Source organism: Saccostrea echinata, unplaced genomic scaffold (assembly GCF_033153115.1).
Source record: "Saccostrea echinata isolate AGI-Se365-2 ecotype Australia unplaced genomic scaffold, CSIRO_AGI_Sech_v1 ptg000009l, whole genome shotgun sequence".
Lineage (NCBI taxonomy): Eukaryota > Metazoa > Mollusca > Bivalvia > Ostreida > Ostreidae > Saccostrea > Saccostrea echinata.
Window position 1 is genome coordinate 42,629,191 of NW_026889758.1, and position 26,930 is coordinate 42,656,120.

A 26,930-nucleotide genomic window follows, 5' to 3' on the forward strand; every position below is an offset into this window, starting at 1 on the left:
ACTCGGCGGATATGACCGATCGACAGTGGATACTTACACCTCCTAGGCACCTGATCCCATCTCTAGAATTTCATGGGTTTCTTTTTTTAAGCCCTGTTCGTTTTCTTTACATATTTTATACAAAGTTAATATTGATGAATATGACATTAAAAAGATTTAATATAACATTCCATTCCGTGAACATTTCCTTTGGAAATGACATAAAAAAGTTAAGGAACATCCGTTCTTTAATGTGTCTATGTAGCATTGTGAAGCATGCATGTATTACATAACGGATACCTGTTTACGCTGTGGTTTACTTACCTCTACACTAGTTATTTCTTCCTCCACCTGAACACTCTGCGATATGTTTTTCGAATAAACTGCATTCCATGCCATAACGTCAATTGTATACCTTCCTACAAAGTGATATGTTTTAAGAAAAGAAGTTCCACTGAAAATTTGACTATTTGAGGCAGAGTGTGTTTTATATGTGCCGTCACCGTACGAGACGTTAAAACTGAAGTCCGAGCGTGGTGGAAATATCCATGTCAATTGGATAGGATCATATATATTTACGAACGATCTGGAAACATTTAAGTCCAAGTTTTCAAGTCTGTCCCATATTCCAACAATGGTTGTAAGATTCACAATGTTTATTTCCGATTTTAGACTCCCATAAACCCTGTAGTATCCTTGTACATTAAACGAATGCTGAAATTGTACCGCGTCTTGTAGATCTGTATTGGTTAAGCTTATATTAAGTAATAATGTTGCAAGTGATGTCTCATTGGTAAATATTTGCAGTGTTGTATTTCCCACAGGGAAATTCTGTGACTCGCTTCGAAGTATTATCTCCACTTGGTCGGTTGTCTGATAAAAACCAGTCATTGGCTCAATGAAAAATCCCTGCAGGGGATAGAGTACCTGCAGGACGCAAGAGGCTGAAGTTTGAGAGACGGGGTTTCTTGCAGTGACTTTTATGTTAACATCTCGGCATTCCGTGACGCTGTATTGCACAGTAGATTGTGTTACATTATTAGTTCTTATTCTCCGATAACCATCAATATCCCATATCCAGTCAATACCAAGGCTGGCACCGCCGGACACTGTTGCAGAGAGTGTAATGTTTCCTGATTCTACCGAAGCATAATTTTCACAGTCGATCTGTATTATAAAAGTACAACACATGTACCATATAAATATATGACAAATACTTTCAGGGGGCGAGATAAAAAGTTCGAGTGCGACAAATTCACATAGTTTTCATTACGACCCCCCCCCCCCCCCCCTTGCCGCTTAAAACTAAATATGATGAATGTTGATCGAAATTTGATTATTCATCAAATCTAATTATCTCGAACTCGATGTGACCGAGAAAAAAATCGAGATATTCGAGCGTTTGATTGATTGATTTAATTGTTTGTTGTTTTATGTCCCATTTGAGAATTTATCACTCATGTAGATATATCACCATTAACCAGTTAAGGGCTTCAAATATAGACCTTTACTCGGCACTCAGGGCAGTGAGCAGTGAGAGATCTTAATCGTGCAAACGTCTACCATGACACAGGGCCTCTGTTTTTAAGTTCTCATCTGAAAGACCCGCAACTTTCACTTCAAAGTTCCGAGCGCTTGGCGAAGGAACAGTGCTACCTATGTTTTACCAACTTAGGTCTGTCGCGGCAGGGATTTGGACCCACGACCTGTCAATCAAGGAGCGAGCGCTTTATCGACTCAACAGAGATTTCGAGATATTGAGGTGCATAAAAGTGGAAGAGATCTTCAACTCACTTCGATATATCCATGGGGTTCGAGATATCGGTGTTCGAGATATCAAAGTTCAACTGTACTAGTATTTGTAACACTGTAAATAGCATATCTCTCTTGTCTTTTCATAAGCAATCATTCCAGATATATCAATAACTGAAAGTCTCTACAATATGCACTTTTTGTGTCAGTGTCGGATAACAAAACTTTTGGGGCTCTCAGTTCCTTGTTCCCCTAATTATTTGAATTTAGGTTTTGTCCGACATCGATCTTTTGATCTAAGCCCTGCTGCTTTTCAAGAAGAAACGACGGTGAAATAAATAATGATTGGCTAATAATGGTAAAATGATTCTGTTTCTTTTCATATAAGATGCAGCATGTCTTTGATAATTTTAGAAATTATACAGTGCAAAGAATGTCAATAAGTATTTGGTCATCGACTAGATATTTAAATGTTATTACTCGTTAAATTATGCTACTTAAGCGTTTTTTTTCCCGTCCGCTGCTCTATTGGTATCCATAGCATATATTCTCTCCTGATATTATGGATCAAATTATTTGTTCTTTTTTTAAAAAATGACTACATACTTGTAATTGGGGAGACTGTGCATAATTTGATATTTCTTTTGAAGTCTACTATCAATTAATTTCAAGGTTGGATTTTTTGTTTGTTGAAAATTTCATAAATATAATTTATCGCAAGCTTTTGTTTGCTTTGGTGAGAATGACCACTTTATATTTATCCTACAGTTTTTGCGTAACATTGAATGATTCGATAATACTCACGACTAACTCTTCTAGGCTTTGACCATGTACAAGTGTGAATGCTATTTCTTGTGTTGTGTTTGAGGAATCATCAGGCTCGGCTTTTAACCTCAAAGAATAGAATCCATACATCGGAAATAAAGAAGATGGAATTGTGTAGTTGAAATTCACCACGCTGTTATTGTTTTGAACCGAATCAATTAATTGATCTGAATTAAAGGTATCTTTCTTTAATTCTTCTTTTTTGTTGTCCGCCGACATTTTTAGGAGAGTAATCCAAAAGTTTTGGGAGGCATTGATGTCCATTTCAAGGAATAAAGATAAAGTGAAGTTTGCATCGTCTTTTAATTGAATTGGTTCGGGCTGTTCATAAGCAAACTTGAATAACGCCATGTTGCCTGTTAAAAAAATTAATCTTCAATATCTCTACAAGTTCTGATACGTCGAACATTTCTTATTTATTTTTTTCCCTAAACTTTAATTGCTTTTAAGAAACTCAATTATAAACATTTATCTTATGATAAGAAAGGGAACAGTTGAGATGTCTAAAGAAATGTTTAATGTTTCTATGCTGTTTTTGATATGTTCAACAAAACATATCTGCAACTTAATCCATGAAATTTAAAAGAAACTTTAGCATTAACTCACCATAGGCAAAATATAGTACACATAAAAGGAAACAAATCCATAAGGGTTTCACAGTGTGGTATCCCATCTTCGACGAGGAAAATTTACAACTCTTACGACATCTTCTTCCTATACCGTAAAAAGTGCGGATAATGTTCATTTTCATACATTAACATGTTTGTTACCGCCTAGCATCCTTTGTTGGAAAAGTACAAAGCAAACAAGAAGATACAAAATAAAATAGACAATCAAAAAATGAAAATAAATAAAACTGAATAAACAGTCGATATACTTTTGAAATTGTCCTTTCTGCATTCTTATGGTTTCTATATTATTGTTATTTTGGTTTTTTCCCCTTTTTCTTTCGTACATTATTCTTTTTAAAAACTTGTTCTTAAATATTGGTGCTTATTTATTTTCAATCTGAAGTTGAAAATGATTACTTTGTGTGTAGTTAATTTCAACTTCAGAGTGAAAAATATTAAATAAAAATATGCTCCACCAAATGATCATTTCTTTATTCACTCAAAATCAGATCACTGGTACAAATATATACAAACACGAAGAACAAGCAACGGTAAATATAGACAAGTATAAAAGAGGAAAAAAGTAAACGTTCAATCAATTGTAGAGGATTGAGGAAAAACAATTTTAAAAATTGTCTTAATGAAGTATGACAACGATTTTTGTACATGTATTTCCACATTAGTTTATTAAACTTAAAAATATTAAGATTTTTACAATATCCTGTTTGGAGAAATATCAATTTGTCGTTCGACAAGTACTCACATTCCATAGCATAATGCAATTCATCACCAATACTTTTAACAATTACAATTTAATATATAAATAGTGCATGTTTTTTTTAAGGGTAACAGTTAAAATTGACACCCCTCGGAAAACCATTGTCAACCTCCGCTGACGCGTCGATTGACAATAGTTTTCCTTGGGATGTCAATTTCAACTGTTACCCTCAAAAACATGCACAATTTATTTTATTATACTGAATGTCTTATTGATTTAGGATTTGGCCCCCCCCCCCCCCAAAAAAAACAAACAAACAAACAAACAAAAAAAAAACAACAACCAAAAAACAAACAAACAAACAAACAAATCAGAGAACGTCGTAAAATTCACGTTTAGAAAGCTTTTAAACTCCCCGCTTCTGTTTTTTTCAATAAGAAAGCTTCGAAAAAGACTTTTATTGTTTATTTGATACTCAGTCCTTAATCAACTAAAGTTTTGTTATTTCTGCACTCGCGGGCATTTTTCGTCTGTCATTTCGTCTGTCGTTTATTGTTTTCAATCAAGCTATATCGAACGCAAGCTTTGATTGACGTCAAGTTTATTCGGCTTCTTTCAAAAGCACAACTGACGTTTTGAGAATTCTACGGCGCAGAATTTACTCGCCTGTGACATTATCGTTGTGTTACCCGTTATCAAGTGTGTTGCTAATGCTGAGGGTAAGATTACAAATCGTTAAATGTGTCTAAACCAATCAGATTTTAGAATTTAACATGAAAGTATAATAATGGTACATGTTCTTAAATTCCTATCAATGTTATTCCATCTACCAGTTTCAATTGGGTGACGATAATTCTTTTCAGTTTTGTAAGTGTAATTCTTAATTCTTTTGATAACTTCAACAAATAATTTCCGAGGTCAAAGTTTGTTTTAAAAATTCTATTATTACATGTAAATGCATTTAAGTTAACTATCAACAATAAGGTTTTTCACTAATTAACAATTTTCGATTGCCAATGAGTACATGACTAACTGGTTTCTAAGCGTTTCTTTACTAATTGACTTAAGCTTTAAATTGTTTGATTGATTCATTTATAAGACAGTCCACAAAAATTATGGTTATCTTATACACATTTTATCCATGGGTGTATAATAGACCCATGTAATATTATTTGTAAACACAAATCTCATTTGAAAGCTTGCTTCATGTGCTGTGCAAATAAAGATTAAGGAATTTTTACTTTTCGTCCATTTCCATGGCAACAGTAGGCATTTAGAAATTTTGAATGTTGACTGCACAACTAGAGTTTCTAATCATAATTTTTGTACTGTTTTTTTTTTTCAAGACTGTGCAAGCCACCTCTGAGAAAATTGCATGCACATTTCCATTTTTCTGTTTTGTTTCTTTGGCAACTGTGTGCGGCCGATTCCATGTTTTTGTTTTTGTTTGTTTGTTTGTTTGTTTTTGTTTTTTTTTTTAAAAAGAAATCACTTTGACACAGTGCATGGAACAATCCTTTACAGTTTCAAATTGACTGCCAGGTCAGTTACTGAGAAAACCAAAGTTAAAGAATGTTTACTTTTCCTCTGTTCCATGGCAACAATGGGCAATTTGAAATTTTGAAATGTTGACTGCACAACTAAAATTACTGATTATCATTTCTGCAAAGTTTCATGACGATTGTCCTAGGGACAAGGGAGTACACTCATGGAAAAATTTGTTTTCTTTTCGTACATTTCCATGAACGGTAGCCAATTTGAAAATGAAAGTGTTCACTGACAACTATAGCTGATCATCTTTTGCGTTAAGTTTCAGCAAGATTGTCTTTGTCCCAGCCATCTGCGAGAATAAGGTTATTGGGGGTACATTACAATATGTTTTGGTGACGCAATAATAATACAAAAGTAAGTGCCCCTAAAAATCTTTGAAATGATTTATCAAAAAGTATTGCACTTGTGTTTTATAGAAAACATCTTGTTTCTTTAATTTCACCGACTGTTCTTTCCACCAAATCTATTAATAAAAAAAAATTTAAAAAAAATAAAAAAGAAGGAGACAAAAAAGAAAAAAAAACCCTTGTCCTTCGAAAATTCAAATACTTGCAAAATAACCAAAGGCCAACGAGCTCATTTTCGTAGGTAAAATAAAAATGGCGTTATAACAGGAAACTTTTGCGAAATATCAATATATCTATATTAATAATTCTTCACTTGGGCAGTTACTGTAAGTCGTTTTAATTCCACGGTGTTAAAATTTCACGATTTCGCAAAAAGGACCAATCGCGATGCTTTAAATTCAAGGCTGCAAGAAATTTATTTGAATTTCGTATAAGCATTTAAACGTTTTTAAAAACTTATGTAGCATTCACGATGGGTTTAATTTCGCGGAAAAATGATGAATCGCGAACATAGTGAAATTTAAACCATCGTGATTATTAGCCAATTTACAATATGTTAGTTTAAGAGTTGTTGTAAAATGTGCTTTATAAATAAAATTGATTCATTACAATGTATATCGGTAACGGTCCTTTAATAAAACTTATGTCCAAATAACTGTATCTCACTTCCATTCTCAGTGACCGTGTAGTGTTGGGCAGCGCCGCAAGAATTTCATTGTTAGAATTTTTTGATATACCCAGGCTACATGGGTGGGGGTAAACATGCTGAAAAAAAATGCATACAGGTCTCACGTGCGCGTTTGAGACGAACATCTCCGCAAAGTCGACAAGCTCGCAGACCAAACTCGCGCAATCGGTTTCTTATAGTTTTGGGGTGAAAGTGAAGACTGCGATTGCTGACTGTACTAAAAGCGGTTTTGATGGTAGTGACGTCGCGATTACACAGGTAGTAAGATGGATAGCCCCGTCTTGACAAGGTCTCATTACACGCTGACATTCCCGTCTTGGTTAAACGAAATCCCTATTATTCTTTCTCTGGGGACCACTTTTATTAAAATATTTGTTGACAAACCTGTTATTGTCAATCTGCACGTGCTTTTGATTTTTTCTACTTTTCCTAAATGAAGTCATGCTTTTTATGGTTGAGTAATTTTGAACACCAATTTAGGAGCAAAGTAGCCAAATTACCTCCCATAATTTTTTTTTATATATATAATTTTTGGACAAATATTAAAATAATTATCAAATTTATTTATTTATTTACTTTTTAAAATCCTGTTCTACTCGTATTCTATTTCATTCATCATTATTTGTTTCATTTCAGTATCTATATCTTTATGTAATAATACTATGTGAAAGAGAATACAACGTTGTACTGTTTAAACACCTCGCGTTGATTAAGTAACAATAATTAATTGATAGTAATATATATATATATATATATATATATATATATATATATATATATATATATATATATATATATATATATATATATATATATATATATATATATATATATATATATATATATATATATATTACAAGCAATACAATTTTAAAATGATTGGTAACTTGCATGTCAACATAATTATAATGCATGTAGACATAATTATCCTACATGTTGACATACTTTTATTAACATTAACTGATAGTTGCATTATACGAGATCTTACGGAATTGCAGGTTGAAACTTTACAATTTGGATCTGACATCTTTTATATATACATAAAGTACATTTTACAACAACTCTTAAACTAACATAACTGCCCTAAGTGAAGAAATATTAATATAGAAAGCACAAAGAAATTCACTTTTATAAGGATACCCACTTCCGCTCCAACTCGGGGTTGAACTCTCGACCTACGGAATCTGTCTCATAGCAGGCTCGGCCATCTAAGGAAGTCTAAAAACTTGCTTTCGATGCCGATGGAATTCTCGCGGCGCCTCTGCACACCGAACATATCACGCGTTCTCTAAGTGCTTAGACACTAATCTGACAGATCAGATGTACACGTACATAAATAAAGTGAATAATTTATAGTGTTTAACAGATCAGAAATTAATGCTTGTCTGTTTTACCTAATCAAAGAAATTTATTCTGCACTCATAACACAATATGTATTATCAAAGCACATTTACTGTATTTGACAATCCCGATATAGTTGATTGATTGATTGATTAATTTATGTTGTTTTACGTCCCATTCTAGAATTTTTCACTCATACAGAAACGTCATCATATACCGGTGAAGGGATTCAAATTTAAACCTTTACTCGGCAGGAGTGAGGGTTCTTTATCGTGCCAACGCCTACCATGACAGAGGGCCTCGATTTTTAAGGTCTCATCCGAAAGACCCGCAACTTTCACTTCAAAGTGCCGATCGCATGGCGAAGAAACAGTTGCTACCAATTTTTATATTGAACTAGGTCAGTTGCGGCCATGATTCAAACACACGACCTTCCGATCACGGAGCGAGCGCTCATCTGACTGAGCTACCGTGACAACAATCCCGATATAGTTAAATGAACATAAATCGATTTATTTATAGCTTTAAAAAGATCAGACATTTAAGCGTATGTACAATGGGTTTTTTTGGCCACTCGTATCAACAACATTTCTTAAATTATTTCTTCTATTCGTATGGCAACGTTCGTGAAAATTTTAAATGGTGCATGCACAACTACGAATAGTGATTATTGTTTCTGTGGAGGGTTTCAATAAGACTGTCGATGCTATCTACGAGAATATTCGCGGACAAAACCATGTTTAGAAATATTGCAAAACAGGTTATTCAATTTCAGCTTTTCTTAATTTATTCGTTATTTTTGTCCATTCTTTTTTTAGGAATCACTTTGATAGGACGCAACTAACAACTCTTTGAAGTACAAAACAGATTTTATGAAAAATTACTGGAAAAAAAGAAAAAAAGAAAATGTTGCCATGGCAACAGTTGCAATTTTGAAAATTTTAAAAGGTGTCAGCACAATAACAGCTGGTGATTATCATTTCTAAAATTAATCGTGTTTTCCATCCGTCCTTTTCCAATTTTTTGGCCCAAAGTTTTTTGACAGGACGCAAGGATCACTTCCTTAAAGTTTCAAAAGATTGGATCAAAAATTACTGAGAAAGACGAAATTAAAATGTTACAACTTTTGGTCCGTTTTCACGGCAACAGTGGCCATGTTGAACATATTAAATAAGGATTGCACATCTAAAGTTGGTAATCATTATGACAGTGAAGTTTCATCAAGATTGACCAAGCCTAGTACGGACAGCGTTATTGGTCGAACAATAGCAATATGTCACCCCAGCTTCGTTCGGGGTGATATAATAATATAACAGTGGATCGGAAGTTGAAGGATATGCTGTTTATAATATCACAAGAATGAATAATTAGAGAAAAAAGCAGCCATTTATATGAAAAAAGGAAAATGATAGAACAAATGATTAACTTTTGCTAATGATAAGTAACTGCAATCCATTGGGGACCTGCACCTTCAATTAAAATGAAAGATGAAGCTCATACAACACGGAGTGGAAAATGTAAAAATGTCCATTTAAAAGAAATATAATGTGTGAACGGTTTAGCAAATAAAAAAATTAAAGAAACAAAAACAAATTTAAAACAAAAATGCCGTAGCCTTGAAAAAAAAATAGAAAAAAAGGATGTTAGTATGTCAACCAGTTTTGAGGACATTCCAAATTGTAGATTTAGGAAAGAGCTTCAAATATTACATGTGTAAGAGGGGGTTATTGCATTTTCTTCAAAATGATTTCTCTATTCTAGTTTTTTCCTAATCAAAAATACTCGTATTAAGAGGCAATTGGTTTTATCTGTCAAATTAATTTATCTCAACTTACCTTTCAGGAAATGTCCTTATAATTTCAGACCTAGTACTTATGTGGAAATTACGAACTAATACTTATATACATACAGGCTGCAAGAGGCTCATGAATAATATCAATATTGTTATTAGAGCATTTAGCATGGATGATAAATGACGCTGGAGTACGATATCTTCGTGTAAGAGAGTTATGTAAAAGATAAGTATGATCAATGCTATGTTAACAAGATATGCATTATATTATATGCTAGCCTGTCTGGGAAAACAATTCTTGAAAAAAAAATGTTTTTCTTAAAGAAATGCATATTTTGTCATGTTTCTGTCAATGAAGGTCGAAGATAGAACTCTACACTTAGTTTGAATAAGTTTTAATTTAATAGCAGTATATGCATATATGCAATTAAATGAAACGAAACAGGAATTTCCGAGGCTGAATAAGTCCTCAATCTTTAAATTGATCAACATCCTTATATGTTTCCCACTTCTAGCAAATTACCTAAGGATGGAAATTGATAACTGTTAACCAATTAATCGGTCGGAATATTGGCAATTTGATAAGAAATTGGCAATGGTGAATTGAAATGTCTCTTAGCTCACAAGTATTTTGATCAAAATACGACTTTGCTTGATGAAAGGTTTACAGTGTTGTATTTGAAATTTAAAATATTGATAATTTTTCATTTCAATTTATTTTCAAATTGAATATAGATTGGGGGGTGTTGGGGTGTTGAGACTTCCTAGCATTTATTACTTTGCGTAATAAAACATTGCAAGGCAATTAGTCGTATGAACGTATGAATTATATAAAATCACAATATATGTGGATTCAATCATGAACATACAATAAAGTATCTATCGTTGATAATGTGTAAGTTATACTTTACCGTTATTTTGTGTTCCTGCTTTTTCATACACTAGGGATAAAAGAGTGCAAATTGGGTTTTGATAGTAATTATTGTCTTTCTTACTCCGGGGCCGTCACCCGATACAGATGTTAGTTGCTATAAAAGTTCTTACAGCTTTAGACGTTATCGTGTATCTATGGAAAGCCAAATTAACATATATTCAAATATTTGAACCTATCTTTAAATAATTGTACCAATCTTCAAATAATTGAAAATATCTCCAAATGAATTAAAGATAGGTACAACTGAATTAAAGATAGGTACAATTGAATTGAAGATAGGTGTAAATAATTACACCTATCTGTAAATAATTAGACCTAGGTTCAAATAAATTATACCTATCTTTAATGGAATCACACCTATCTTTAATTTTATTAAAGAAAGGTTCCATTGAATTATACATATCTATAATTCATTTGAAGATAGGTACAACTGAGTTAAAGATAGGTATAATTGATTTGAAGATAGGTACAATTGATTTGAAGATCGGTACAATTGAAACATATCCACAGAGGATTTGAAGATAGGTACAATTCAATATTACCTAGGTTCGATTCGGTTTGTGTTATAGAAAATAATGAAAGCTCCCTCTAACAGCAAATTGAACATCGAGAGAACCGAACAAAGTATTATTATGAGAAGTAGTTGTTATTGTCAGTGTCTTTATAATTAAAGATAGGTTCAATTCAATTGCATCTATCTTTAAATCAATTAGACCTATCTTTAATTCATATTTGTACCTATCTTCAAATCAATTGTACCTATCTTCAAATCAATTGTACCTACCTTCGAATGAATTAAAGATAGGTATAATTGAATTAAACCTATCTTTAATTGATTTGAAGATAGGTACAATTGATTTGAAGATAGATACAATTAACTGAAGATATGTTCAAATATTTGAATATATGTTAATTTGGCGTTCAATATGTATCTATCATGGTAAATTATTACTAAACTCGTAGTATACCACAGTCCAAAAATACCTTTAAAAAGTTCCTTGGATAATAGTATGAATGTATTGCTCCTTATATTTAAAATGTAAATTTAATTGAAATATTGACATGAACTTTGGAAAATAAGTATTATATTGTTAGTGCAAATTCCTGTTTTGGATACATTTTTTGATTACAATATTTAAAATACATATAACACCAAACAAACATTTATAGCCATACGTCGAAGGACTTTTTGCAATTCTTGATTTCTCTTAAAATTCAACTATTTGCGATTAATTAACCTGAAACAATTCAAAGCAAGTATTTAATGGTTAATCTGTAAATCATTTTAAAAATCTTTGTTCTGAACATGACATCCAATAGTGTTTTTGGTGACTTTGAAAGCCAATCACCAGAGCTACATTATTAAAATCCCAGATATTGTGGGTAACAGACTACATGTACATGCATTGAGTAATATAGAATGTTATCTCTGCAACAAGGAAGTCCCATTTGTGTTTATTACCTGCACCAAAACCAATGTGAAGAATTAATGTAAACGGACAAATATTAACCAATGTTAAGAGACTTGGGAAATTAAATTCATACGTTTTCAGTTTGAGGAAGCACTGTTAATTGTTTTATTGTTTCTTCTTCCTCTCCATAGGGTCTCTGTTTCATGATAATACAAAAATCAATTAAATGAACAGTTTTTAAAATATTTATAATTTTAGTACATAAGGAACCATGCAATATTTATTAATTTATTACCAGGGTGGGACTGATACAAAGAAAATCAATTTTCAGAAAAAGTCATGATCTTATACCTTACATAATGAAAATATATATATAAGTCCCATTCTAATTTTGTGTGGAAAAAAATCAAATGGAAATCCTATCAATATGTTTTTCTTTAAAAAAGCATGTACTTTCCCTTTTTAATGATATATTTAATTTCCAGACTTTTTAAAAATGTTAAAGACGGGAACAACGTAGGGTTTGCAGATTTATGAATAGTAACAATACATAAGTGTATTACTATGGAATTTACTTTTCATTTATAATTATTTTTGACAACATTGTATGTGATATGGAGCTAACGAACAGTAATCAAACTCAAAAGTCTATTGAAAAAATACAAAATATGGAGCAGCGCAAACATGGACCTCTAAAACACCATTAGAGTTGGGATCAGGTGTCATGGAGGAATAAGCATCTCCTGTCGTTTTGCTTATTTATTTTGAGTTATTATTTTTTGTAACTTTTTTTTTTCAGAGAGAAAATCTAAATGTTCTATTGATCTACATTAGCGTTTTAAAACATTTGCTTGCCCACATTTATGAATGCCCATTAAATACCTTCATACTATGCACAGGTCCCAACCTGTTGCTAAATATTGCCCCGTCCCTTCAAAAGGAACGACACTCGCCAACTTAGATTCGGGGAAGGGTGGGGGTTTACAATAAATTTTAATTAATATGTACATATTTCCTGTCGACCTGAGTGAGATCTAGCTTCAAAATGATTAAATGACATCTCCTTATCGTCTGCCGATTCCGCTTATGCTGCTTTAAACACACAGTGAACCAAAGGTCCTCGATACCTAACACAGATAATCGGTCTGTTAACACAGAATTAACGGAAGTAGATGGATATGCGAGGAAAATCATAATCAGTGAATGCATGAGCCGATGAAAGAGAGAGGGAAAGTCTGGAGAGAACAGAACTTTGGCACAAGTTTATCTTCTTTTTTCTCTAGACTTTTCATGTGTATTCGGAATAGTGAAAATAGCTTTTCTTTTTTCTACTGTATCACATGACAGATATCGAGTGCATTTCGGATCATCACCAGTTTAAAACGGCATGTGCAAATTGGCAGACGATATTGAGAACTTATTTATTTTTTAAGCTAGATCTCACCAGAAATAGGCAGGAAAAGTGTAGTTAAATATTAAAATCTAATGTAAATCGAGGTCCCTAAAAATCCCTGATGGCGTCTCTTCATTCTTTTTAAATGGGATGAACAAAGAAGCACGATTTAATGCTAAAATCAGCGGGATTTTGGGATTTGGTTTTAATCATTAAATTGAGACAAAGATGCAGACATTTTTTAAAAATAATTTTATTTCCCAGACCTATTCTATCAATGTCCGTTGCAGAGTTGTCGTTCGTTCCTCTCGCAGACACCTCTGCGAGATGAATATATGAGACGATGGAAGAGAAGGCTATTCTATATCAAAGATATATATATATATATATATATATATATATATATATATATATATATATATATATATATATATATATATATATATATATATATATATATATATATATATATATATATATATATATATATATATATATATATATATATATATATATATATATATAATTCTTCCACTATATATGCACTCATCTAAAATATTATTGCAGTGTACTGTAGATTCCTTATTTTACGCGAGTTCTTAATATCGCGAAATGGCCCTAAGACGACAAATCGCGAGAAGAATAATTCGCGAGTGGACGCTTGTTCAAGAGTTTTTACATGGATTTCAGAACCATAAAAATTAAAGCGAATAATTTTATTTCGCGAGTGGTTCTTCTCGCGTAATTACGCGATAATTAATTCCTCGCGTATATTTAGGAATCTACAGTAATTTGTTGTTCATTTTATATGACTAAAACACCATATTATGTAGAATTATTTTCAGTTTCTTTATATAATTTAAAAATAATTTTATCTGTAGGCATTGCGGTGATATCACTCGTCAAATGCGAATTAAAAATTTTACGACTCTAATTTGTTAAGAAATCATAGTAATAAAAAAATTTAAACAATTTTGCATGATTCAGTGAAAAAATCATGGAAATTGGGCTAAAATTGACCTCACAATAAGTTTTTATAAAAATTGGTTTTTCAATGAAATATATAGTGTAAAAACGCAATTATGACTCATTTATGGCCATATACTGTATATATATCTATAATATTTTTTCTTATAGTTTATCTGTATTCATGTTATTGCATTAATGTACAATGAAGAGAGAGAAATACATTAAAATACATTGACAACAGTCCATGCAATTACGGAAATATAGTGACAAAAAACACATGCACTGTATTTACTAGAGGAATAAAGAAACAACAATACAATATACTAAGTAAAGTTTCTATTTGTTATAAAAATTTGAATGACTTAAATCACAAACTATCTTCGACCTTTTAAAAAATATATATATTCAATTTCCATTTCTTATATTTTGATCTTTTGAGAGCATAATACTGACATATAATTCCTCTTCTGATGATTCAGCTATTTCCTTCAGTCTACACCATATTCTGTATTTATAGATTCTAAGGGCTTTGAATGATTTAAGATTAATAAACAATATCGTTTTGTTGTTGTTGACTTCATTATAGAATCCTACAAGCATTAGCTTCCAAGACGTATTGAAGTTTAAAATTTCACGAACAACGTATTATATTTTGGCACTCATACATGTATAAGCATAATAGGTGCCTGTTTGTTTCAACACATTCTTTACCATGAGGACACAGATTAGATATGATATATATTTTAATTGCTCAAATAATTTCTATTATTAATCAAATTACATATTTTATTAAGTATTCTGTAGTTAAAATCTGCAATTTTTTTTGTTAAAGGCTTTGACAACTTTGAAAAACAATATATTTTTTAACAAACATTATTCTTGAACTCTGAATTCTTGTTTTAATTTGTTAATATAGCATGTCTTGACAATGTTTTTTTTTTTTTAAATTTTATAATAAAACTTGCACTTTTTTCTTCAAAGCAGTAATAATGGCTATTATGAAAAAGACTATGTCTGATGTTTGTATACTTTGATAAGCTGAAATCAAACTGATTTTTATATTTATAAAAAACAGGTTTCAGTATCAAATATTCACAAAATATGTTTTTTATGGTGGCATATTAATATTATCCACATAATATTTTGTCTACATTAGATATCGCGTCAAGTCAAGAAAGCTATCTCGTCAAATCAAGATAAGTTGCTGGTTTTGTCGAGATACAACAACTTCTATCTTGTCTAGTCAAGATAATCTAATCAAATTTTGTTATGATAGTTATCTCGACATAACGAGATAATTAATCATGTATCATGACTAAAATTGTTGCGTTGGCAAGTACTGCCTCTTCATAATTGAAATCACGATAACTTTATATGTACATGTACATATACTACATGTAGTATATAAATAGATACCGTATTACGGGTGTCTCGATCATTTTCCAATGAAATAGGCGGATATCTTCTATTAAATTGTTGTCGCCCGCCTGGCGCAGTGGTTAGAGCGTCAGTCACTCTGTTCTAGAGTCGCAAAGTAATTAAAGAGTTGATCCTTACGTCGTGGGTTCGAATCCCACTGTGGGACGTGGAGACCGGTCCTTCGGATGAGACCGTATAATCCGAGGTCCCGTGTTGCAGTAGGTGCTGGCACAAAGATCCCTCACTGCTCAATGGCCGTGAGTGCCGAGCTTAGGACAAAATTTGCAGCTCTCCACCGGCAAGCGGTGACGTCTCCATATGAGTGCAAAATTCTCGAGAGGGACATATGGAGAAATGGTGCTCATTCTTCTCAATTACATATCGGCCATATTGGAGCTATGATGGCGACAGATTCCATAAAGAGAACGAACAAAAACCCGCAGATTTTATATACTAACTATTTCGGATAAAGTTCCTTCGCCGATGTTTAGATTTTTCTTAATATCATCTATCGGAAATGACAATATTGTTGATGCCAAAGTGAAAGTTGCAATCGCCTTTTTGATTTGAAATTCGGAAGCGAGAGTATAATGTTTTAATGAAGGAAAGAGCACAGAATTGGCGTCTTTATCATTTTTGGTGCTTAATTGTAAGTGTTTATTGCAAGTTGACAGAGTTCTTACGCCGATTAATAGGTGTAGACGAATGCCTATTTTTATAAAATACAGATGATTTATCATTTCATGAACAGGTACGACCGCCTTTTTAATTTGAAAACGGCAATTTCTTGCATCAGTGTGACCTACTTGTTATCAAAAAAGATGGTTTCATGAGTTGTCAACTGTTAATAACCCAAAATTCTGCCAAATAACTATGACGGAGGCTTAAAAAAACAAACAAACTGTGCTTGCAGGTTTTGATATAAAAATTTTAAGAAATGGAATATTTTGAGTTTATGCATGATCTTATGAATATTAATGAGAAGTAAATCACGTGGGAGCAACCTCATGAATAAACTGTACATCATTTCTCCATATGGCGTTAAACAACATACAATCAATCAATCAGTCTTTCAAATTGTTACTCTAATAAGTATTGCACGCATAATTTCAAAGGAATTCAGTTTGAACCACGGTGTGTTCAAACCGTGTCTTTGTTTTCAGTAAAATAAAATACAAGTAGGTGTAAACCACACCATTGAGCTTTTTCCTTAATTACATGTAATATTTGCAATTATTTAATAAATAGATTGCAATTCAATTAAATAAACGATTTTTTTGTTTATCAGAGATCAATACTTGGCTACAATATTATTATCTGTAGTTTGTAATAAATTATTGACTCTTTGCATTAATTGTTTTACTAATACCATGCCAGTAACTAAGAAAAAAACCAAAAATGGAAATCATGAATTACGTAAATGGGTTGTTTTATTTCAAATTTAACGGGGAAAGTTTATGGAATAGTTTATATTCAGAAATCTTTATCTCTTAAAAATTATATTCCTCCAACAGACAAATACAAAAATTAAATTGATTAGTGCTTGGCAACGCAACAATTGAAGTCATGATACAAGATAAATAATCTCGTCATGTCGAGATAGCTATTGCAAAAAATGTGATAGCATATCTTCACTAGACGAGATAGAAGTTGTTGTATCTCGACAAAACCAGCAACTTATCTTGACTTGACGTGATCGTTATCTTGACTTGACGTGATATCGTATGTTGACAAAATTTATTTGGATGGTATAAATATGCCACCATAATATTGCATAAATCAGTTTCAGCACTAACCCATATACATGTCCAAGATATCATTACTGTATTAATATTATTCATGTTATTTCGTAACAATTTTATTCTTAATATTCATATTTTTATCTTCTTATAGTAAATTTGATTTCTATCTCTATAAAACAATTACTTTATCTACCATATGTAAACGTTTCTTTTTAATTATAGCCTTGTAATCTTCTCATATATTATATCACATGACTTTGAGGATATTTTCCCCAAGGTGAAGGAAAGCCCTGGATCGCTGTGTCACCCTACACATGGGCATGTTTAAGAACATGTTTAAGATAAGGGGGTGTCCTCAGGGACCAGTGGATACTTCTCTACCCCGTATACCGTATATAATAGATAAAACGGTCCATATTTGAATGCGTCTCAAGAAATTATATAACTTACTAATACTACCATGTCGGGTTTGAACCGGATGAATCACAATAGTCAAACAAACACAAAGCTCTGAGACAAACTGTTATGCTTTCGGATTTCTGTAGTTTGTTATGAATTATAGAAATGTCTCTGTTCTAACTCAATAAAAAAGACAATTCTTGTAATCGTTAACTAGTCAAGAGTCTATTTGTTATATATGTTTCTGAAATGTTAAGACTAATAGATTCATACATAAAATATTATTTAAATAAATTGAAAGTTCTTTCAAATAGTAACATCGCAAAGAATCTATCTGTAACATGTTTTCAACGGTATGTAAACATAAGAGGACTTAATTTTCTCTAAAACATCAGAATACCCTTTTAATTACATGGATGGTTTATCGGAGAGAAACATGTAAAGAAATATTCCATTCCGATTTCCCTCTGGATATCCCTAGAAAACGTGTTTTGTTTTAGTTTCACATTTGAAATTAATTATTTAAAGTGCATTTTAAAACTATTACATGAATATGACCCCGAGTTAAGTAAAGGTCATTGTCAACCATTTACTTAAGTTTCAATTTATTCCAAATAAGGTTACGCGAGTAACGGCCTATTATCTAAGTTTTCATTACCCCAGAATAAGGTAAAGTCATGGGCAACAACTGACTATAGATTGAGTTAATTTCAATCCACTGCCCAAGAGGTATGTGTCGTTTACTAATTATTGAATAAGAAATTCATATAATGTCATGATGAAAAAGAAAAGATTTTAAATGTTCACATTCATTTGAATGACTGTTTTTTTACTTAGTTATTCTTGCTGCTATTTGTGATAATTTTTATGAAAGCTTCCTGATCCTTTATTTGTTTAGCAAAATATCTAACATTCCACGAAAACTATTTTGAATTAACCGAAATATCAATTGGCGTTAAACAGAGTTAATCCCATCAGGTAATTTTCACAAATAGCAGCAAGAATAACTAAGTAACAAAACAGTAATTAAAATGAATGTGAACATTTAAAACATTGTACTTTTTCATCACGACATGTTTCAAATACGATTTTGTGACACACAATCACGCCAAAACCGATGTACCCCCTTCTATGATGGGGATATAATAATATATCGCTTAGGATAAATAACACAAACATATTTAACTTCTTTGTTTTCAAATATTGCCGTGAATAAATATGCAAAACATAATAAAATACGAACAAAACAAACTGAATTATGTCATTGAGCAAATTATTAGCTTTGCTGGAGATTTGTTTTCAGTGCCATTCTTGGTAATCCCTTGAACTCTTTAGAAATGTTAATTAAACTAGAAACACGTCCATAGTATATGAATGCTCCGCCAAGGGTTCATTAGTAAATCAAAGCAATGAGAAATTTATTTTTTAGTGTATGAAGTTTGATGAAAATATCTTGAATAGTTTCTTTAAAACTAGTTTTATACACAATACATAGTGAAGAAAAAGGTTATTGGGAAGATTAAGGTTTTGTTTGTTTGTATGTTGTTTAACGTCCCTCTCGAGAATTTTTCACTCATATGGAGACGCCACCACTTGCCGGTGGAGAGCTGCAAATTTTGTCCTAAGCTCGGCACTTACGGCCATTGAGCAGTGAGGGATCTTTATCGTGCCAGCACCTACTGCGACACGGGACCTCGGTTTATACGGTCTCATCCGAAGGACCGGTCTCCACGTCCCACTGTGGGATTCGAACCCGCGACGTAAGGATCAACTCCTTACTTCGCGACTCTAGAGCAGACGCTCTAACCACTGCGCCACGCTGGCGACGGGAAGATTAAGGTAAAAAAATGGACACAGTTGATAAATTCTCACCAAATATTGTATCAGTGCATAAGCTTAAATAAAAATATATAGAATATGAACTGACCTAAACACAAATTCTAGAAAAGTTGGATCGAGGACAAAGGAAAGATCAAGGTCAAAAATTCAGCTGAACAGATCTCATCAATGTGCATCACTGATTATATGAAGTTTGATAAAATATCTTGAATAGTATCTTTGAAACTGAGATAAAGTTTGGCGGAAGGACAGAAGGACGGACATGACAATCACTATATGCTCCAGCCATATTCATAGCGGGGCATAAGAATTGCTTATCATATTGTTAAATAGGTATTACTGGATACTCTGCTCCTCGCACGTTTTCTAAAAAAATCTATAGAAGGAGGTAAGGTTTTAGCTTTATTGTGCCCTAAAAATTTAATGTTTCTAACAGTTTTGAAACTAGCTTAAATATTAGTTGAGTATTTGACTTTGATAAATCAGGAAAGAATATGGCATGAAGGAGTACCATTCTGGAAATATGACGTCATTAATTTGATGACTTTCCCTATCTTATAAATTTTCCCTTCACGGTGATTATTAATTAATGTATGTTCTTTGTGTGAAATATTTAATGTTAGATTTTTTTTTCTATATTTACAGAATATTTCCGTCACAACTGAAAAGGAGATCCTGGATGGAACAAAAACATCAGTGACTTTTTACAAAGATTCCGACGTTGAGAAATTATACAAGGATGTAAGTATTTTCAGTTTAAATATTTGTGTTCAGAGGATTTTCCTTATTGCATTGATATACCGTTTAAACCAACGTTTTATAACAGAGTTAAAATTAATGCTGATAATGGTTTCAAAATATAGTATCCAATTAACTAGCATTTTTTTTCTTTTTGATGAGATGTAGTATAAAATGAAAAAAAATCTTTACGTAATATACAGCGTTACTTTTTTGCATAAAGATTTAAATAGTATGCCGAAATTACTTCTGTAATTAAAAATGTTTTTATCATGAGTTACTTCACACATTGGTTAAAAAAGTATGTAAAGAATAGTTTTGTTTCGAGGGAACTTAAATATTCACAAACTAACCCGATCTGCCGTTGTGTCACTAAATCTTTCTTTCTCTAACCATTTCAATGGTTACATCTGTATTTAAAGAAGTTTTGGGACGTTTTTTTATATCTATAATCTAATTTCCTTCTGTCTGTCAGCCCACAGGATTTTTAAACAAATATTGAAATTTTTGGTATGTGTAACCTAGAGAGAGAGAGAGAGAGAGAGAGAGAGAGAGGATCAAATTATTGGCGTGAATACTGATATTATATCCTCCTTATGTATAATTATGATTTTCTAGTTACATAAAGATAGATAGGAAAGAATGCAGATTATTTTTAAACTATTAGAAGACGAATTTTGTAGTTGACCAATCCGAACTTTTCTAATCTAATACGTGTACTTTATTATTTCCTTTTTCTACAAAATTTAATGCAAATCAGACGAATTTGATTTTTTTTCTTTGTAACTGGGAATTTAACCATAAAAGAATTCGAACTCTCTTCTCTTAATAAACCTTACATAAACCTTCAAAACAGCAGGAATACGAGAATTCGTTGTTGGGAGGGACCTAGCTTGACAGTAATTTTAGCTACTATCAATTACGGAATATTGTTTGTTATAATTCAATCTCAAAATTCATTTGATTAAATACTTTGGGTTATTCTCTACTGAATTCATTTTTTTGACTATTTTTAAATACATGCATAAAAATGTATAATAGGTACGTATAAGTTTTCGTTTAACATCCATGTTTAATAAGTTTCCCTCATTATTTGCATATTGATTGATTGATTGTTGATTTACGTCCCATTCGAGAATTTTTCACTCATATAGAGAAGTCACCATATACCGGTGAAGGGCTTCAAATTTAGACCTTTACTCGGCACTCAAGGCCATTGAGCAAAGTGGGATCTTCATCGTGCCAACGTCTGCCGTGATACGGGGCCTCAGTTATTAAGGTCTCATCCGAAGGACCTGTAATTTTCACTTCAAAGTGCCGAGCGCTTGCCGAAAGAACAGGTGCTACTTATTTTTTTTTATCGACTTTGGTCAGTCGCGGACGAGATTCGAACTCTCTAGCGAGCGCTCTACCGACTGAGCTACCGTGCATCTTGAATAATTGTGTTTAATATAAGTCGAGAAACGTTTCACTTCATTCACTTTAAGCTTGAGGAAGAAATGGCTTGACTAGTGAAACAAAAATATTTATCTTGTGCATAGTACTTTTATTTTCAAAGTAACGATAAAAATGATAAAAAGACAATTTTATTTGCAGTTACTTTACAGAGTGGCACAGTTGTTTGGTAGCAGAAAAACTTTGTGACAACGTCGAGAGGCTTTTAGAAGATTTTTTCTATGGTCGAAGATATGAAAAATTACGCTTGCAGAAAGTGAATAAATCATTGTATGTGCAACAGTGTTTTGTAAATAAAGAGCACAATCCTTTAAGAAAAGTCTCGGAATAGTTATGTTATTCAATACAATACTCTTCAAGAAACAAATTTTTAATCATTTCAATTCTAACAAAATACTCTGAACCAAAAAATAAATAACTTCAGCTGTTGAGAAATCCATAAGAATTTCTTTAAAAGAGTTTGTGTTACATTATTATGCTCACAACTTCAATATTTGAAGTCAAATGTATACTTGTATTATTCATGATAATTTGATAACTCTTAAATATGCAACTATCTGTACCTTAAGTTCATCACTCAAAACAATGCATAGGTAACTATAAATATTGCATGTAGTTTACAATGGTTTCTGAGGGGTGAAAATTGTCAGTTTTACCCTAACTACATGCAATATTTATATATTATAATCAATGTTACACAATGCATATGAAAGTGACCCATGCGCTCATAAATTCTGCGCAGTCAATATTCTTTCGGAATATCACCCGTAGTCAAGCAATGTTGACTGTTGCTACGTTCTATCACGCTGGAGAGAGTGGTTTCATCATTCAGATGGTAATGTTTTTTTTAACAATGTTCCTTGACGAATCAGGTTCAATTAATTTACTTGAAAGTATAATATTACGAAATACTGTACACAAGAAAAGTTTTGTCCCTTTTGCCCTTGTCGTAAGTGGGCGGTGAGGACAAACTTTAAACAGGGCGAATTTGTTTGCAGGAGTAATTGGACGAAAATTAGAAGGGGTGGAAAGAGCCCTGTATACAGAAAACATACCCAACTGTCTTTAATTAATAAAGAAGTAGAGGCTTAGGATTCTGAGAATGCAAAAACACCCCTACACTAAAACTTGTACCATGTCTTTTCCTTTTATAAACAAAATATAAATCTGTCAAATCTTAGATAAACTTGAGCTGAATGCTGCAAAATTTATCAGTGACATCTGTCACAAACTTCTCTTGGTCCATTGGGGTCATTGCAGTCTTTACATCTTCAGTGAAACAGTCTAATTTTGGCAGCAGTACATCGTCACTAGCCTCTCGATACTTTCCTTTCAACAGTGGATTGCACTGAAAGTGAAACAGTGAATGTAGAATTTAATGGATTGTGATATGTTTGCTATATTCTCAGAAAATGCATTCATGCTTCATGATAATTTAAAGGATGCTGGATATATATCCCAGTCAACTCGACATAAAAGGCACCATAGAGACCACAAAGTCTGCCACATCTTTTCATATTTGGATCTTTTACTGACTATATTTGGATCTTTTACTGACTATAAACGATAAGGGCTAAATAACAACTAAACTGTATGACAAACGAGATTACTTCATCCTTATTTATGTAGCAACATTCCACTGTGTGTTTGTCTCCAAACTTATTTGATATTCAAAAGCATGCTCTGAGTACGATCAATAAATTAATGTTACAGGTTACAGACTTCAACATCCTCGTTTGAAGTCAGCATATCGTAAATTCTATGGTCCTTACAATACTCTTGCTAGCAAATATAAACTATCATTGGGTCGTATTTTGATTGACATGTTAGGCCTTTGTTTTTACACTAAATTTGACTACGGATTACTCCGTCTACCTGATCACGTCGGGTCGACAGGGATCCTTACTCCTCCTAGACACCTGATCCCATCTCTGGAATTTCCAGGGTTACATGTTTTATGTAATGTTCAAGAATTTGTATTGTCTGTAGGTTTTAGAGATTGATAAATATGTTCGTTATCTCCACGTATTTCATTTAGAAGATCTGCATGTTCCGATGAGTATTTTTTTTTAAAGTACAACTGGCTAAGAAAGAAATGATTTAGGAAATTAATGTATTCCACATCGTTCTCTTTCTCTCTCTCACACACACATACATACATTGAGAAATTACCATCCAAACATGTGTAGCTGTGTAGAAATGGCTAAAGACAACAAGTCCCATAATATATCCGTAGTGATACAGCACTTGTTTTCTTGAAATGGATAATAGTTAAACCATTTTCGTTCATGTTAGATTAGCAATGTATAAGAATCTCAAAAGAATTAATAATTGGATATGATTTTAAACACTGTCGATGGAATTGAAATATTCTTTATAAGTTTTGAGGTGTTATTCAATGTAAAAATTAGATATGGTTTGGACATTGCCGATGGAATGGAAATATTTCATGTAAGTTTTTCAGTGTAAAAAAATCCTCCACATATGCATCCATACCTTGTCATCCACTTCATAGAAACTGCCACGGATAAGTTTGACGACATTAGGTGTACTGAAGTCTCCATTTCGGATATATTCCTTCAGGTTGCCTAAAATTGTAACCAAGATTAAAGTGCATACAAAAAAATGCAATAACAGATCGATGAAAATAAATAACATAAGGACCAACACTGTACATCCTTGGGACAAACCACTAAATCTACAAAAATCTAAGAACAAGGTACGGTTTCAATACAAATCTTTTTTTCCCTGTGTTTTACTTAAAAATAAAAGTGATGTAAAAAATTAAAACTCATGCTTTTTGAATTATTGAAATTCCATGCAGAAAGATCATACAAATCTTTTTTTCTCACATAACTTTCCAAATGCTAATTGTGACGTCATAAACTTGTGCATTTTCCCGTATTTTCTTAAAAAGTTGCAGAAGACATCAATTTTCAATGGAATTTTCTTTCAGATAATATTGTCCACAGGCATGGCCCATAAAGATTTTGAGATATGTGATTTTTCAAAGAAAATTACACAACATATCTAAAAATTAACGTGGGCGACGGCTGTGGACATTATTTTCTTAAGGAAAATAACCCTTGAAATGGGTCATTTTGAGGCTTTTTCTGTTTAAAATAGAGAAATGCATCAAATTAATGACGTCATATATCAAGAATGGTACTCCATCATGCTATATGCTTTCCTGATTTATTACAGTCATATACTCAACTAATATTTAAGCCAGTTTCAAAACTTTCTGAAAACATTACATTCATAGGGTACAATAAAGCTAAAACCATACCTTCTTCTTTAATGAATATCTTAAATGTTCATGCCAAGTCTATCAAAATGGGACAAATATTAGACAAATTCTTACATTCTGTATTTAGTCTTGATTTTTTTCATGAAACTGTTCATAGCTTAGATCTCAATTACATTTTTTTTCGAGGAAACTATGCATAGAGTTAAAAAATTAAAGTTAACTAAAACTTGAAACTCCTACCTGGCCTGTATAATTCCATTCTGTTTTTGTTCTCTTTGAGTCCAGCACCAAAGAGATCGGACAACATCCTTCTGATCATGTGAGAAATTCCAAATTTGTCAGTTTCCATTTGAACAGTAGACTTAACATCAGAAATGCTTGAATTCAGAATGGCTGCACAAATCGTCACCAAAGTCATTATAACACAGACACTGTACACAAAATAGAAAACTTGTGCAAGTACTGGGGCAACCTTTATCATAGAACTTAGCTTATTCTTACCAATAAAACTGTTAGATAAAGTTCCAGAAGTATACAGAAAAGATTTAAAATCCTCAAGCTCTCCACCAAGTAACAAAGTGCCTAGTATAACAAAGCCTAAAAACGCTAGGATGAAAATGATACTAAAACCTAGTATGTCATACCCTGCGTTAGAGATGACCGAAATCACCTGTGTAAGCCTCTTGTTGTAACCTAGAACTTTGAGAAGTTTGATGGTTGAAAGAAAAATGACTTGCGAAAATACGACATTCAAAACATTATCCCAGAGAATGATATGATTAAAGTTAATAAACTGATTTGCGCCAGTTAATTTATCATCATAAAAGAGTTGCATTGCCTTTCGTGTATATATTATACGTACAATGTATAGACAAATTGATATAACCCCCAATATCAATATCGCCAACGTTACATAATTCCATGGGACTTTTACAAACTGAAAACACCCTCCTTGTCTCAGTTTCTTTAAGATTTTAACAAATAAAAATAAGAGATAGGCAATATATACGAGATAAAAGAAAACAATGCCAGGCCCTGATGAACTCACAAACGCCACTGGACGAAAAGCCTGTGATTCTATAGTTGTAAAAATACCCCCTGTCTCAAGGAATTCTGTTAGGTATTTTGAAGTGATAAACATATTTGAATTCGGATTGTATAGGGTGAATTCTACAAACACTGCACGGGTGCCTCTGTCGATCCAATTGAGATTGCTAATTTCGTTCAACATCATACGAGCTTGATATCTGTCTTTCGTAAATTTTATAAGGTATCCTCCGCCATCATAAGTATTATACTCTCCGGTATATGGTATGCCCCAGATGTCTTCGGCACTAGTGTAGATCCAAGACGTTTTGGTAAAATACCGGTCACTTTCTGTCTTTTCTGCACAGGAAGGATTCAGATTGGCCCACCCTACACAGTACTGTGATGTATCAGATTCAGCAATGGAATAATATTTGTAGCATGGATACGTTGGAGCTATTGTCCTAAGAGGACATGCATCTTTAAAAAGAAAAAAAAAACATACAGGCGAATTCTCTTAGTTAACAATGATATGTCAAATAGTCATGTCTTATTTCTATCCAAATGAATATTCAGTTAGCACCAGTGATTTTGGACAATTTGGTACAGCTTCATAGATGAAAAGAAGACATGTTACAAAAACAGGATAATTCTGAGTGGTACCCAGTTTTATCCAGTTGAATGTTTTTATTGTAAAATTGACTTGGGTTCTGGGTCATGATACATTCGTTTATCAAAACTTACTCTTCT

The 26,930-nt window shown here is 32.4% G+C and overlaps 1 protein-coding gene across 1 annotated transcript in view; it reads right to left on the reverse strand.

The window, feature by feature from the left end:
• Positions 1 to 26,930, reverse strand: part of LOC133182754 (polycystin-1-like protein 2) — a 74,424-nt gene that overhangs the window by 39,984 nt on the left and 7,510 nt on the right. The gene's annotated exons all lie outside the window — the stretch shown is intronic.